Source organism: Chaetodon trifascialis, chromosome 5 (assembly GCF_039877785.1).
Source record: "Chaetodon trifascialis isolate fChaTrf1 chromosome 5, fChaTrf1.hap1, whole genome shotgun sequence".
NCBI lineage: Eukaryota > Metazoa > Chordata > Actinopteri > Chaetodontiformes > Chaetodontidae > Chaetodon > Chaetodon trifascialis.
The window spans coordinates 4,291,023-4,306,167 of record NC_092060.1 but is presented as its reverse complement, the minus strand read 5'-3'; positions in this window follow the sequence as shown (position 1 = coordinate 4,306,167).

Below are 15,145 nucleotides of genomic sequence, written 5' to 3'. Positions count from 1 at the left end.
AGGACAGAACAGGATCGTCCCAAAGCACCCAAACAGCAACCCACCCACCCAGTCAACCACACAGCCACAACCCCGAGGCTTCTGTTCCAACCAGAGGGATTCAACAAACCAAAAGCAGACCTGCTAATATGGAGGGAGGGATGGGTGACTGCTGGATTCAGAGCTCCAGGGAAAAAGAAAAAAAAAACACATTTTTTTAAAAGTTTGGAACTAAAGTATCTAGTGTCTATTAACTGTCGGATGGCTGTCATGTCCTAACATACTCTAGAAACAAGATCATCACGAATCAAAAAATATTTAGAAACAGTAACAAAGTGATTCAGCTGTGAATATGACTTGTATTGCTAATGCAATTTCTGTCTAGCAACACACAGTAATATTGCATTTAAGTATCATTCGAATCAATGACACCAACAATAAGGCATCATCCATCCATCCATTATCTATACCGCCTATCCCTTTCGGGGTTGCGGGGGGCTGGAGCCTATCCCAGCTACAGTGGGCGAGAGGCGGGGTACACCCTGAGCCGGTCGCCAGCCGATTGCAGGGCCACATGCAAAGACAGACAAACATTCATGCTCACACTCACACCTACGGACAATTTAGAGTCATCAATTAACCTAATGAGCATGTTTTTGGTCTGTGGGAGGAAGCCGGAGTACCCGGAGAGAACCCACGCATGCACGGGAAGAACATGCAAACTTCACACAGAAAGGCCCCGCCTGACCCGGGGATCGAACCGGCAACCTTCTTGCTGTGAGGCACGCGCACTACCTGCTGCGCCACCGTGCAGCCCCAATAAGGCATCATTTAACATGTAAATAGACTGATTAACAGTTTTTTTAATCTCACCAGCAAAATCCTTCAAAAAAAAAAAAATAGTATGACATTTTGGGAAATGCACTCATTTGCTGTCTTTCCGGTAGACAAATGAGAAGATAGATATCACTATTTTGTCTGTGTATTAAGTAATTGGCTGGAGGCAGGACATTAGCTTATATAGCAGAAAGACCAGAAGGAGGGGAAATAGTGAAGTATTTTTTAAACACAAACAGACGTGTTTTTTGTTGTAGGGATCATACTGAATCTATTTCCTGATGAAGAGCAGTCCATCCATGGGTGGATGAGTTGCCAGAAAGAGTGGGTGAGCACAGGTTGTAGTTTTGATCTCTGTACATGCAAAATTGTACCAAACCTGGTAACCTGTGATGAAAAAAAAAAAAAAAAAAGACTCTGGGAAGCTGCATGAAGTCACTACACTCACCAGTTTTTATCTGTATGTGTACATACCACACTATGCTATTGATAAATGTTGATTTGTTACAGTATGTTAGCACGGTTTTACCTGGATTATTATTTTCTTATTTTTTGTTTTTTGAGACAAATGTTGCAAAGGTTGGAGAAAGTGTGTGGCATGTGTGGCATAGAGTTTGTGTATGCACATCAAGAATGCTGTGTGCGTATTTGAAAAAAATGATGTTTTCATGGCACAGTAGTTGACAGAAATAAAAATCTCAGCTGCAGACTGTGCAATCTTTCTGTGCACCTTTCAATTACAATTAGTTATTTGTCAGACGCTTTTATCTAAAGTGATGTACATACGAATTCACACACTGATAGCACAGCATCGGGGCAGTTTTTGAGGTTCAGTATCTTGAGACAATAAAAAAATTGCAGATTTTTGAGGAAGCACTAAAATCTTAGAAAAAGAGGTACATCTTATTTGCCCATTGTAGTAATACAATATGCAGCAGCAGAAATTGTGAATGTGTCATTCCACAAAAAAAACAAAAAAAACAAAACAAAAAAAAACTTTCAGGGACATTAGACATCTTACTGACAAAAAAACAAAAGTAATGACTTTGCTTCTCTCATTCTTTGAGTACTGAGGTACAAATGTAATATTTGTCCTCAGGGTGATGTTAGGCCTATATTAAGTAAAATAAGAGTCATTGTCATGTCCAATATTTGTTAGCCAGCCTCAGCTTCATGTAAAAAACTGCACACAGAATTCTTGAGGTTTTTCTCCAGTGGTGGTGTGGTAAACAAGGCTAGTTTATTACAAATGTGATACTGAGATAAGTGATTCATACACAAGAGGGAACATACACAAGTTAATCAGCACCACACAAATAGAGATCAGAGGGGTGTTGAATATGCAGTGACGTTTCTGTTTCATCTGTCACCCACTGCTTTCAACTATCTGTATCACAGTGTAAAAATCTGGCACAACTTCAAAAAAAAGGCAGAACTTAGATCCAGTTTTTCTTGTCCTCGGTGTATTCTGTTCCTGTGTTAGATCAGAAATCATGCTTAAGCTGTGACTTATCCAAAGACTAAAGGTCTAAAGGAGGCTGCAGTCATCATTGTGCCTCATGTTGGATTGAATGAACTACATTGAGGAAAGGTCTCCAAAAGCAAACACCATCATGGATATCTGTACCAAATCTAATAACTACTTGGGCAGTTGTTTTCAAGAAACAAAGTCGAAGACAAGCTTTGGCCTTATATTGCACTAGACAAACGGGGGGGGGGGGGGATCAAAACTAATACTCATCATTATCATCACTTTCCTTTGCTCCCTCTGCCTGCAAGGAAAATGCTTGTTTGAAAAAGTTTTTCTCAGCAATAATTAATTTCATTCTGATTAATTGTACCCCATCAATGTCTAAATGGAAAGTGTTTTGCCACATGAGGAGGTGCTCCAGAATCATTGAATCAAGACTGAGATATGTCAACATATATTAGATGGACTGTCATGACATTTGGTTTACACAAATATTTCCTCCAGTGCCACAAGCAGTTCAAAGTTTTTGAATTATCCAGTGAATATATCAACATCGACTGGAGAAACTGGCACAAAAGTTGGTACAAACACTTTTGGTTCCCACAGGACAAATCCTACTAACTTGACTGACTGATACAGTTAATAATGTTTAGAACAACAGAGCCCCGAGTATCTCAAAGACCACTTTTGTAGAGCTCCTGTCCTCAAGACTAAAGCTAATGTTTTGCTGACCTGTGCAGGCCAAGGCGGGCATTTCCTCCTTTGCGCATACAGTATATTGATAAGTAACCACCACAATGTTAAAAAAGATGGTAAACTTAACATCCTAATTAAAATCAGTATTTATTAAATATATATCTATATTTGGAGTGATTTCAGTGATGATAACGGTCTTTTTGGTGAGATTGTGATTGTTTTTGTTTGTTAATTTCATTGTGGTTCAAAGTTGTTGTTTACCACTTTGGACAAGACTGAAATATCTCTAAATCTGGTACATATTATCATGGTGTTTGAATACTGTGCTTTAGGGCTAATGTCTACAGACCTAATGACATTCCCATGAGACTCACTTGTGCTTAGCAGTAACAGTAATGGCTAAATTCTTTAATTGTCATATGCACAACAGCTACCGTGAAGCAGTCATTGATAATGAAATTAGTATATATATATATATATATAAAGGCCATAAATGAATGAAACTGCAAAGTTGACAGGTTGTACCAGAACATGCCAGTAGTGCCAGCTCATAGACAGCAGTAAGATAAATAAGTATAGATGTATACTGTAATGTATGCAGGTAATACAGTATATAGGTAAAGTTTACCAGTGTGGCGCAGTAAAGTGACAGTAATAAGTTTGAGAGCTCTGGAGTTCAGCAGTCTTATGACCTGTGGGATGAAGCTGTCCCTGAGCCTGGTGGTGCGGGTCCAGATGCTTCAGTACTGTCTGCCAGACAGCAGCAGGCAAATCGATTTGTGGTTGGCGTGATTGGGGTCTTTAATGATCTTGTTGGCCTTCTTTCGACACTGATGGATGTAGAGATCCTTCATGGATGGCAGATTCATCTTGGTGAATTCCTTATGATTGAAGGTGGTGCAACTGCCATATCAGGCAGTGATGCAGTGAGTCTGGATACTCTAAAGTGTTTCCTGGAGTTCATCTTGTGCTTTTACAGCCTATGGTGAAGTTCTGCTGTCTAGCTGTCTTTGTGATAGTGTCAATTTGGTGAGTCCGGGTCAGGTCTTTGCCTTTGTTTTGCTGGTGTTTACTGTAGATGGACACCATCTGTTGTCCTGGCATGAAGATATCAGGGCTCTGACCTCCTCTCTGTAGGCCATTGTCAACAGTGATCAGACCAATGGCAATTGTATCATCAGCAGACCTGATGATGGTGTTGGAGCTGTGGGTTGACAAACAGTGAACGGGGAGTACAGAAGAGGGCTGAGGAAGCAGCCCACTGCTTCTTCAAACCACCGAGCCAGGTCAAATGAACCAAATGCCACCATGGGTGATGTGACTGGAGGAGAGGGAGGAGATCCAGGATGAGAGCCATGCTAACCCAGCTTCGTCTGAAGGCAAAAAGGAAAAAGGCGTAGATAACATGAGATTGATGGTGGCCAACCAGTGGGAAATCACTGAGACCCAGCTCTGCCACAACATCCTGACTCAAGCTATTCTGCTTGATGGGCGGATTGTGTTGCAAACTGACAGAATGTTAGACTCTTGCGGGACGAGTGGAGGCGGTATAAATGGTTTTATTTTACATTTTATTATATAATGTTCTAAATGTAAATATCTTTAAGTATGTTCTATGTGTGTGTAGTATGAATGGAGCACGACTTTCATTTCTCTGTGCAACCCTGTGTTGTACAAGGACAAATAAATAACCCTGATAGCTGATATCTTGATAATGTCTCCAGTAGACTCACCATTCAGACTGAGGAAGATAATTGTGAAAGGTTAGGATTGGTATGTCTCTTAGAAAATAGCACAACAAGGACAAGGACAAGTCATGTTAGAGAAAACACACAATTCATTCTTTTGTTGCTTGGAATGTTACATCATGGCGCCAGCTATGTCATTATCCCAAAAAACAAAAACAAAAAAACCATCTTGAAACAATGACTAATGTGCCACAATCTCATTGGCATATGGTGCTCTGGCAAGGGTCCTCAGGATTAGTGTGGCTACGTCACTTCACTCGTCTCTGGTGACTCTCCTGCCTCACTTGCATGGCGAGCTAGCAGTGAGTCCTCAGACTTCTTGTCAAAGTTCAGTAAGGCAACTGGCTTTTCCAAGTTGCCGAACAGCTTTAGCTTAGTCAGTAGTTTTGCAATTTATGGTGCAGAAGCCAAAACATGTTCACAAACTGCTTCCCAGATGTATTGGTAATGACTTCATGAGCTTCTTTAATGATAAAATTCTAACTATTAGAGACAGAATTCATCGGCTCCTGCTGTCAACAGGTACTGTTTTGTCTTCAAACGCAGAAACCATGGAAACTGTTACTCAGCCTGTCGCAGTTTTAGACTGTTTTACACCTGTCGACCTTCACCAACTAATTTCAATAATTTCATCATCAAAATCATCAACCTGTATTTTAGATCCTATCCCGACTCAGCTGTTTAAAGAAGTATTACCTTTAATTGACTCTTCAGTATTAGACATGATCAATCTGTCTTTATCAACAGGCTACGTACCACAGTCCCTTAAAGTAGCTGTGATAAAACCGCTACTTAAAAAGCCTACTCTTGATCAAGGGGTTTTAGCCAACTATAGACCGATATCCAACTTTCCCTTTCTCTCAAAAACTCTTGAGAAAGCAGTTGCTAATCAGCTGTGTGACTTTCTACACAAAAATAGTTTATTTGAGGATTTCCAGTCAGGATTTAGAGTGCATCATAGCACACAGACAGCACTGGTTAAAGTTACAAATGACCTTCTAATTGCATCTGATAAAGGATTTGTCTCTAAACATCTTAGAAAGTCACTTTCTGATGACATAGCAGCTATGGATGGCATTGCGCAGACACTGTCTCTACATTTAAGAGTAGGCTTAAAACTTTCCTTTTTGATAAAGCTTATAGTTAGGGCTGGCTCAGGCTGGTCCTGGACCAGCACCTAGTTATGCTGCTATAGGATTAGACTGTCGGGGGACCTCCAAAGGTACACCGAGCTCCTCTGTCCTTCTGTCCCTCTCCATCTGCACGCTTCCACCACGGCATATTACTAACTTAGCTCCTTCCCCGTAGTCTCTGTGCTTTGTTGTCTTGCAGGTTCGCATGGACAGTGGCTGAATCTGGATTGTGGATTTCAGCTGCGTCTCCTGCCTTGGCCCTGCCTGACATCCACTGCAACTGCTACTACTGTTATTACATCCACTGTCATTGTTACTATGACTGCATGTCTGTCTCTCTGTCTCTCTCTGTCTGTCTCTCTCTCTGACTGCATTTCTATCTGTCTCTCTCTGTCTGTCTCACTCTCTGACTGCATTTCTATCTGTCTCTCTCTGTCTGTCTCACTCTCTGACTGCATTTCTATCTGTCTCTCTCTGTCTGTCTCACTCTCTCTCTCTTAATCTCCCTCTCTAAGCAAACCGGTCGAGGCAGATGGCCGCCCACCCAGAACCTGGTTCTACCTGAGGTTTCTGCCTGTTAAAAGGAAGTTTTTCCTCTCGCCAAGTGCTTACTCATGAGGGAATTGTTGGGTCTCTGTAGATAAAAGAGCTCGGCCTGTACTAGCTCTATATGGAAAGTGTCCTGAGATAACTTCTGTTGTGATTTGGCGCTATACAAATAAAATTTAATTGAATTGCATTGATTATCCAATGAGCAAGGTTTTACAAGCTAGTGTCCTCCATTTTTATTTTTCTCATTGGCATGTATAAATGTATTAATTAGCCTGTTAATTGTTTGCATAACTATAACCAGACATGCTGATATTCAAGCAAATGGTGTACCTATATCCATCAGAAGCCTGCTCATGCTACCATAGCATTCTGGGGGTCCAGGTACTGCACCTGTTGCTGCTTTTAAAGAGGAATTGAAGAGCTCAGGATTTATTCATCATTGATCAGCCCTGCCCCAGCCAGTGGTGTGATTTCAGCCTCAGCATGGCTTTAGCCTCAAAGTCTTGTTGTATATTGTTTTATTGTTGTGTATTTTATGCATTTGTTTTTGTATTTGTATTTGTATTTTTAACCAACTTTTTTTGTTGTTGCTGCATTGTTTGTTTTTCCATTTTGTTTTGCCTGATTTATTTTGTCTTGATTTACTTGTGGAAAACACTGTGTGCCTTTGCGTGGACTCTGAATAAATGTTTGTTATTTATATTAATATTAATATTATGCTGTATGTACTTTGAGTTGACTTGTTTTCAAAGTTTGTTTTGTCTTCTTGTGGGTCTTTTCAGGATCCACTAGTGCAGCTGCACCAATTTCTGTGTAATATGGCTTTAATATGCAATGTCTTGCAACAATACCCTCTGGAAAAGATTATTATTGGTATTATAAATAAATGCTGTTTGCTGCATATTCTAAAGAGGAAATGGGATGCTCCCAGGTAAGCAGCGTAACTGTGGCTTAAATAAAGTTGTAAATCGAGTCATGTATTTTAATTGTCCCTGCTGGAAGAGTGAGGCAGAACATATGCACACTGATCACTGACCATCTGTTGGACCTACGACTGCTACATTTACACACCGCACACAGGGGGAGAGGGTTATCATGGGTGCAACAGATTGTGTGTGTGTGTGTGTGTGTGTGTGTGTGTGTGTGTGTGTGTGTGTGTGTGTGTGTGTGTGTGTGTGTGTGTGTGTGTTCAGTTGTGGTCAGACCCCATGCTAATTTGCTAATTGTACCATATTGTGCAATGGAAAATGAGTGCAGCCTATCACACTGACCTGTAAAGGCATTCAGTCAGTGACTAACACAGACACACAAGGTACACACACACCCACATACATACACATGTGTGCCGACAAACACACACACACACACACACGCACACATACACTTTAAACTGGAGATGGGCCATCACATCACAGCCTTGAATGTAATTTTGTGGACTGATATCATTGTACCGATCATTAACTGCTGAATAATATGTCCATTGGGACCGTTAAAAAAAATGATTATGGATATGGATATAACCACCTTATGAGCCATTAGCTGCATTTACAGTGAGGTAATGATATCACAGTCTCTTTTAACAGTGTATTCTCACATGCTGCCTACAATGATAATACTGCAATATGCTCCCTCAACAGCTTACTAATTCAGAAATACATGTCAATCTCCAGGAATTTCACCAGTTTTGGAGAAGCCCTTAGAAAAACTAATCATTTATTAGACTCCTAAAACTTAAATGGTATTACTTTACTTGATACTCTAGGAAAGCTCTAGGAAAGATTCCTCATTAATGTTCTCGTTATGCTACCTTCTGAAAGGCATACCTATCCTAACCTGTCACTGATATCTTAGTCAGAATTTGTTGGACAAATGGACTGTGTACATTAGCAGCATTCCCTTCACTAATAGCCTTGAAGACAGCTGTTTTTTGTTTTTGTTTTTGTTTTTTTAAAGACCGAATCTACAGCCACTGCAGTGGCTCTATGAGGCCATAAATTTGGTGCTTTGATATGAGGGGCTGTACAAGCCATAATTCATTCTGGTCCTCTCATACACATATATTCGCCTCTCACAAACATATATTTTCTCTCTCACACACATACATTGTCCTTTTACACACATATATTCTCCTTACACACACATACATTCTCCTATCACATACATATATTGTCACTCTTACACACACATATATTCTCCTTACACACACATACATTCCCCTTTCACATACATATATTTTCATGTTCACACAGACACAACTTCTCCTTTCACATGCATATATTGTCACTCTTGCACGAACATACATTCTCCTAAATAAATAGGCATATATGTATATGTACAAATAAAATATATGCATGTGAGAGAAGAATTCATGTATGTGTGAGAAAGTATAGTAGAAAAGGAAGTCAGTTAGTGGAAAAGGAAGTCCATCATTTATTGCGCGGTGATTGGCTGAGAAGCTCAAGCGGGCGGGTCACGTTTAGGTCATAGTCAGCATGGAAGGTGGAGAGGAGTCTCGAGCAGTGCAACAAGCCATTGGGGTTTTAAGAAATATTTTATCATCCCCAGAAACGATCGCATCCATATCCTCGTTGCTTGGGTGACAGGTGACGGGTTCATCTGCACCAAACTTTACTCACAGCATGGTGGAAAGTGAGATGAGACAGATTTTCAGACCTGCGAACTTCGCTTCAGCAGGACAAGCAGCTAACGCTAATGCTAACGATGCACAAGGCAAAACTGGAGGATTAAGGCAGCAGTCTTTGCGATATCAGACTCGGACACACTTCGGCAACTGGAACTCCCGTTCAAGAAAAAGGTGAGTACAACGTACTGAAAATTTAACTGCAAGTTGTCAGTCTAACTAATGCAGGCGGAAGGACCAGCATGCAAGCTAGGCTTGTCACTACTAAGGAGGAGATCAGCAGCAAAACCTGTTTTAGTCATATAACTAAATAACGACAAACCTAATAAATCAATCTTAATGCAGGGTGACCGTGGGTCCTTAAAAAGTCTTAAATAATTTTTTTTTTTTTTTTTTACAAATTAAAGGCCTTAAAAAGTATTAAATTGTCTTCAATTCGTCCCAGGGACGCACCTCACTTTTCACATGAAAAACGATACATTGTGTTTAAAATCACAGTAACTAACAAAACAAATGTTGCTGTCAGCGGACCTGACAAGCGCTGTTTCAACACTTAGCGCATTAACTCAGCGCAGACATGATCCCCTTGAGTACAGTATGAGGACATGCTAGTTTAGCCGCTACAACAACTAGCCAGTTACTGCGGATTTCATTTCACCAGTTAAGGATACGAACTTCTTAGTAGCAAATAAACTCACGTTTCCACTGATAACTAACCTTAGCACCGTCGGTGCTAATGATAGTTAGCAACGACAGCTAGTTACATTTAGCTGCAGTTAGCTAGCTCTCAATTTATCAATGAAGCTGCCGCGATCAGAATCTCCTCGGCAGTGTAGTGATCTCCATCATCGTTGTTGAAGGCTGTTGCTCCGGTCCAGAGTTATTCATTGTAAACGTGCTGTTTGTTAGCTGGTATTGTTAGTGTGTCACATTATGCATGACTTACTGACCCACAGTTTAAAGGCAACCCTCATTTTATTTCGATGGAGGGTGGAGGGGCTGTGATTGGTATATTTTTTTTGGGGGGGGGGGTGGGGGGGGTGGGCTGTCCTCTTCCTTATTTTTGGAGAGGACTTTTGATGGTCAAGGCAGAGTGTCGCATTTTACTTTCTTTCTTTTTTTCTTTTCTTTTTTTTCTCTTTCTCTCCCGTACTCTCTTTTGTACGTGTGTGGAGGTGTGTATGTGGTTTTCGTGGGGAGGGGGGTGCCTGCCCAGGATTCCTATCCTACCAAACTGTTTTCTGTTTTGTCCTCTCATATCAGTATGCCAAACTCCAATTTAAACAAATATGAATAATATTAATATTTTGTCATGGAATTCACAGGGCCTTAATTCCCCTCAGAAGCGTACAAGTACTCGAAAGCTCCTTTATCGGAAGAATATCCACTTTGCTTTTATACAGGAGACACATTTTCTTGCAGTTGATGTTAATAGATTTAAGAATAAGCACTATCATATGATTGCTTCCTCCTGTTCCACCAAGAAAAGCTTAGGTGTTTTTATAGCTGCGAAACGTAACCTAAATTATACTAATTTTGGCACAGGGGGATCTGATGATGGTCCAGTCACTTTCTGTAAAATAGCTTATAATGGTATTAAAATTAGGGATGTCCCGATCACGTTTTTTTGCCCCAGAGTCCGAGTCATTTGATTTTGAGTATCTGCCAATACCGAGTCCCGATCCAATACTTCTATAAAACATTATGAAACGAACTAAGAGCAAAGAATAAGATCCAGGATGTCCCTTATTTATTTATTTATTTATTTATTTTACCAATGGCTCTTATATTAACATGTAACACTTAAATGTACAATTGTGCATGCATGCAGTGCAGTAGTAAACCTCTATGAGGTAGCTTGAATTACAGTCTCAAGTCAGAACAGAACACAGAAATAAAATAAAATTTTCTTCACATTAGGAATAGCGCAACATTACATAAGGGATAATGCCCGACGAGGTGTCCATTATCAGAAATGAATGGACGACGCGGAGGCGTGAACCGTCCAACACGAATGAATGGACTTCGCTTTGATAATGGACACCTCGAAGGGCATTATCCCGCTTATACCACGGTCACTTATGAAAGAAATAAGTTGCCAAGGTGACCGACTCTGGCCACAGAACGTGCAGCTCGGTCGGCCGCAGCTGTTATATTAGACTTAATCAGTGGAGGGAAGTGAGATGACTGCTTAACGTTATGTTACGTGATACAAAGTATCATTTCAGAGGGCAAGTGCACCTCTTACCACTTGTTTGTGTCCTCTGCTGTCTTGCCGTTGTGATAAATAAACTGTGAAACAACGTATGTTAACGTATGTTCTGAGTTTCTGTTGCCACGATTACCAACTAGCGTTTGAGCCAGCGCAATTGTTCTCGCCGTTCACTTTGAAATATAATATTTCCACACAGCAGACATAAACGTAGCAGCACCTCAGCTTCAAAACAAACTGCTGCTGTGTTCCGCGCATGCGCTGTTCAGTGGCCTCTGTCACAGACACATGAACTTTGATGAACTTGACAGCCTGTTAAGAAGGGAAGCAGAACTTACTATTCATGGCACTAGGCAGATACTATTACTATTTGAACAGTGCTTGACCAAGCCATCTGCTCACTTTTAAACTAAGGAAAAATGATCATCTAGCAAACATATCAGCTATAAGGACTAAAGAGGGGGATATAACATCTGACCCAATAAATATTAACAGTACTTTCCGGCTATTTTACCAAAATCTGTATAAGTCAGAGGTGCTCCATGATGACAAAATCTGCTCTGAATTTCTTAAATCATTACAACTGCCTAAGTTGCCCCCAGAAACTATCTGTCCGTTAGAGGCACCTGTCAATTTGGAAGAATTAAGGATAAGCAATGAACAGAAGCAGATCTACGGGCCTGGAAGGACTACCTCCAGAATTATTTGATGCCTTCTGGTCTCTGCTCGGTCCTCTGAATATGTTTAATTTTTCCATCAATAAAGGTTCCTTCTCTGCCAGTTCAATTATTGCAACAATCTCTCTTTTACTAAAAAGGACAAGCCATCTGACGACTGCTCCTCTTACAGGCCTTTAAGTCTTCTGAATCGTGAAGTTAAGCTTTACGCTAAGGTTTTAGCAACTACATGCTCCTACTTGGTCCTCACGACCAAACTGGGTTTATCAGAACCAGACTAGTGTCTGATAATGTCCATCACTTGCTTCATATCATAGATTCAGCCTCAGGCTCAGAAGATCAAAGTGCCATTCTCTCGTCAGATGCCAAGAAGGCCTTTGACCAACTGGAATGGTTATGGTCTGTTCTCCAACATATGGGTTTCAGTGATAGCTTTATTTCTATGATTAAGTTATTGTATGCTAACCCTTCTGCAGTCATTATAACAGGCAGCACTTGGTCATCTAGGTTTCCAGTGTCCAGATCCTCTCGTCAGGGTTGCCCTCTATCTCCACTTTTATTTTCTCTTTCTTTGGAACTTGTTGCCCAGGCAGTACAGCAGTCTGAGGCTCTTGAACCAATTATTATTCACAGCACACCACATTACATCTCTCTGTACGCGGATAATACAGTATTTTGATCTAACAAAAAGTCCTTTTACATCCCTCCTACATCTTCTTAAAATGTTTGAGGTCTTTAGCAGTATTTCAGGTTATAAAATAAACTGGATAAAATCGGCTCTAATGTTATTGGGTGGACTGGGTGATCGGACACCTCTACTTAATATTCCAGCTGTCTGTAATTTTAAATACTTAGGAGTGTCCATCCATCCCTCCCTTAACTTACTAACTGTTGACAACTATAATAAAGTTCTAAAAGATGTTGATGGCGATTTGAAAAGATGGGGTAGTCTTCCTACTTCTTTTCAGTCCAGACTCTCAGTCATTAAGATGAATTTCGTCAGTTCTATGATCCCTCTAGCTCCACTGGTTGGTTACTGGAAGAAGCTGTATTCTATTATCAGCACCTTTTTATGGAACAAAAAAAAAACAAAAAAAAACAAACAACAACAACAAAAAAAAAACAGAATCAAAGCTTATACTCTGCAAAGATATAGATCATCAGGAGATGTTAATCTGCCCAATTTTGAGTGGTATTCATGGTGCTTTGTTTTGCGTCCACTTATCATTTGGCTGAACTCAGAGACTTTGGTGTCATGGCACCCCATCGAAGAACATTTAACATATCTACATAGCCTATCTAATCTGATATATTCTAATATACCCCATGGGACAGTAAAACAAGACTTTGGGCCAGTAATTTCATATTGTCTCACTGTATGGCATAAAGTCCACCAATTTGCCAAAATTCGCAATAAATTCTTTGCTAAATCTCCTATTTTTCATAATTACTGTCTCTGAATTGAAAAGAAACCAATTTTGTTTCCACAATGGAGCGATAGAGGTGTATGTGTCTTTAAGGACATCATAGGGAAACAAGGTCTCCGTGAATTCCATGATTTAGAGAAGTCCTATAGGTTACCGGGCACTTTTTATTTTTATCTACAGTTACGTGCAGCAATGCATGCTCAAGGTGTTCCTTGGGGCACTGAGTGGGAAAATAACCCTCTTCATTTCATTTTTGATACTAAGGGTAGAAACAATGGTATTGTCTCTGACCAATATAAATTTATAACTAAAGCCTCATACAAACCTCTATCACTTCACAGACTCTGGAAGACAGATATTAATACCTCCTCAGATCTAGACTGGCACACCATATGGTCAAATATATCCCTGTTATCCAGAAATCCGGACCATGAAATGATACATTATAAATTTATTACAGCAAATGAAACTCAGAGATAACCCGTGTTGTGATTTCTGTCCAGACAGTACCATTGCTACTTCCTGTCATATGGTTTGGCATAGTCATGGGAATTCCGGCTCTTTTAAGAGAGCCGGTTCTCACGGCTTGGCTTTCATAAAAGAGCTGGCTCTTTCAGCTCCCAAGTGGCTCCTCAGATTTTTTGTTGCTTAAATTAATTTATTACCTAAATAATGTACAATTATGCGTAAAATTAATTACTAATGTACAAAACATACTTTATAGTAGTTTAGTGCATTTCCTGCAGTCATCTCATTTTCTCACCTTTCCAGCGTTTTGTCGACACATCACTAGTTTCGCAGTGTCCAGAGGTCAATAGATTTTGGGATAATGTCTCATCCATCATGTCTAATGTCACCGAAGGAGTTATCCCTCACTCACAGTGTTTGCTTCTACTTAATGACACCTCCTCTTTAGAGCTTGTTGTGGCTGATCCCTCCCACCCTGGACATAAACTCTTTGAGACACTCCCCTCTGGCAGGAGGCTGCGGTCCATCAGGACCAAAACCTCATGCAACAAGAACAGTTTTTTCCCGTCCGCTGTCAGCCTTATTAACAAGGCCCGGAACCCCCCCTGACACTTCACACTTCACCTCTGACTCTACCTGTCAGTGACATTGCCACAACCATATGCGTTACATTAACGCTCTACTTGGACTCCCTTGAAAAAACTGTCTGTGCCTCTGTTTAAAAAAAAAAAAAAAAAAAGACTTGTGTACATATATTTATATAGTGAGATTTTTTATTTTACTACTGTTACAGTTCTTCTATTGTCGTATTTTTTTACTTATTTTCTTAATTTTATATTATTTACTTACTGTCATATTTCTAACTTTTTAATTGCTTCTTCTTGATAGATGTGTCAGGCACCAACCTCACCAAAGCAAATTCCTCGTATGTGTAAAATCATACTTGGCAATAAAGCTTTTTCTGATTCTGATTCTGAGCTAACTTTAAATAATAATCGTCTCCTATTAGCTGGTCTTACAGCTGCTAAAAGAATGATAGCCTGTCGTTGGAAACCACCACATGCACCGTCGGTGAGGGAATGGCTTTTTTCTTATCGGGATATTCCACAGCTGGAGCTTTCTACAGCACATGCCAAAACATTTAATATAGACTGCTGGTCAAAGTTATTAGAGAAAATAAATGATATGTTGTAAATACTTATGGTCAAACTGTCTTTCTCAACTATATCTGCACATATTTGGTCTATGTTTTCATATACTTTGCCACTTCTATGCTTGGAATGTTACGCAGACTACATATTGCA